Source organism: Musca vetustissima, unplaced genomic scaffold, assembly GCF_032173495.1.
Source record: "Musca vetustissima isolate MV318-11 ecotype Yass unplaced genomic scaffold, APGP_CSIRO_Mvet_v1 utg392682, whole genome shotgun sequence".
NCBI classification, from domain to species: domain Eukaryota; kingdom Metazoa; phylum Arthropoda; class Insecta; order Diptera; family Muscidae; genus Musca; species Musca vetustissima.
In genome coordinates, this window is record NW_026878654.1 from 5,815 (window position 1) to 8,721 (window position 2,907).

Sequence of the window (2,907 nt, forward strand, 5' to 3'; positions counted from 1 at the left end):
CATTTCGATATCCCCACATGTCACAATACATCCAATCCGGTTCAGCATATTTGAAATAACTCGATATCAAACATGTTTGTATACTTTTCAAATACATATCTGCATTCTATGCATATACATATTTTGACATTGAGCAAAACTAATTTTTCATTGTCATCAAATGACAGGATTTTCACGACAATTATTTTCTTTCGACATTTTCCTACATTTTCTCCCTACATAGCCATATTTCCTTTATTAATTCTTCATATAGTCGTGTGTGCTCATATATTTCAAAAAATATTGAAAAAAAAAACAATCTCTCGGGCTACTGTCTTAATCATTGATTTATTAATTTTTAATTGAGTAATTATATAATCCATTAAATCACGCTATTCACACATAAACATTACGCCAACGACCAGGCAGACAGGCGAGCACACACACTCATCTGCAAACATCCATGTGTGCAACATACAGTGGCATTGGTTGCACTATTTTGCATCAGACACCAGCAACAAATTCATCTTCGTCCGTTGTCGATGACGTCGTCTTCGTCGTCCTCATCATCTTCATTTCACCAACTGACACAGTTAGTGAGGCACTCACTCGCATCATGCAATGCCCGGGCCATAGATGTGGAAGCTGAGAATGCAGACACCGCCAACAGACACACCATCTCGATAGGTGGATGAGATGAGCAGTAACAGCAACAGGCGGCTGCAGAAGCAAACGGGCGAACACAGTGAGCAATCGCACGCGTATTTCATGGTCGTCATCGCTTGTCGGAAGCTTTTGCATAAAATCAATATTTTACGTGACTGCTTTGTGATGTTTACGCCTTTCGATTCGATTCCAGTCAATTTTGTAATTTAGTGTCTTATTTTGTTTTGATTCGGCGGCATCAGCTTCTGTTAACGTTGTTGGTGGATTAGCGGCGTTTCAAATGTAAGTAAAAAGATTGTTGGTGTTGTTGCTGTTGCATTACACCAACAAAGTGTGTTAGTGAGTCTGGGAATAGTTTCATTGAATTTCTCCCCAAAAAAATATGATTTGCAAACTTCAAACATGAGTAATAAGGTTTACCGTAGTACTCTTCGATGCCATTGACTTTTCGGTGAGCTTTGAATTAGCCAGTCAGTCTCCCCTTACGGTACTTCGGCAAGTGTACAAATAATTTGCAAATCACATTAACTACCCCAACATTGTTTTCGGATCAATGAATACATGTTTTATAGGAGAAGAGAAAATTGTTGTAGTTTGTAGGAAACTAATAGAAGTTTTAATCTTGTATAGACAAAATATGTTAACGTTTTTCGTTGATATGAAGTAGAATTTGGCAAAATTATTATTATCCAGGTGAATCGCTAATTTTCGCGAGCAAATATTGGATCTGCACTGTCTGAGAAATTGGACATTGGCAAAAAAATTATAGATTTTACAACATTTATCAAATATACCAGTGTGTGCATAAGCAAAGCGATCCATCAAACTCAGGAATAAATTAAGTGAATTGAAGATTAAAAACACTGGATGTAAATCTCGTTTCCGTGCACACTCCTCGACAGTTGCATATATTGCGTGTTGTCTGACAACATCTCTAAATCCTACATTTTAGGAGAAACATGTACGCCATAGAATGAACATTTTATATTTTTTACACCAATTTTTATAAATGTTCGGTTCATAAATATAGGGTGAGACAAAAATATAGATTTTAATCCTTGATCATTTGAAATTTATCTGATCATCACAAAAAGCCTTTAACATACTACATTATAATTGCTATCAATTTATACATCTACCAATCCTCTTGGATATACTGTCTATGCAAACGTCTTGGTACATTTGACCTGCCATGCCTATTCCTTGGCCATATCGCCTTCTTCGTGTATTTTCGTGTTGTTTGTATTATAACTGTAATCTCTAGAGTTACTAAAAACACATACAATAAATATAAACCGATAATTACCAACAAGTAAAAACGTCGTTATGTTTGATCTATTGGTATATATATATGAAAATATCGACTGCTGTCGAAAATTGTCTACAAAGATAAAAGAACCCGAATAGCCAGATTAAAGTATTTTCAGTGTAAAATTCAGCTAACACCTTTAAGATACCGAGATATTTATATGGAGGCTATGTCTATCTCGAAAATGCTCATAAAACCTTAAAGTTCCGAAAATGGGGTTCTACTATCGAGGAAATACTTCTAAAACCTTCAAAGTACTGACAATAGGAATGGTACCCTTATATGGTGCTATAACTTTCTTATATATAAATATATACGAACCTTGGAGAACCCATCAGTTTTTGGTAGGGAGATTTGACACCCTTTGAGAACCTATAAAATCAAATGATAACTGGAAAATAATTTGGCTCGTGCAAAACAATTTTTACTGATGTATCAGACATAAAAAGATTTTTCCAAAAATGCTAAATTTTGTGCAAAATATCGTCGCATGAACATCATAACTATTGACAAATCACGTTCGTAAGAGCTAAAGCTGAAAAAGGACGTCATGTTTATGAAATGTGAAGGTTTTGCTCACTGCCTTCTTCGACTGCAATGACGTGTTGCGTTGAATTCTTGCCACTAGATTTTACGGTTGTGGAAACCCCAATCATGGATTTCGCACCAATTTACGTATTAATGCTTGTGCACGAGTTGTTGGACAAAACCAATACCATTTTATCATGCCTCAATCACCGTATTCCCTGGACTGACTTTTCTCTTCCCAAAACTGAAGGAGGGTTGATGTTTTGTTATAGTCCTCATTTTCCAACAAAAGTACCAGTAAATTATCGTTTCGCATTCATGTAGGGTGGAGCCCCATCCAATATCTCTAAGGTAGAGGTGTGCAACGAAAAATTCTCAGAGAACAAATGAGAACCCGCCATATAAAATTACTTATTAAGAGAGAA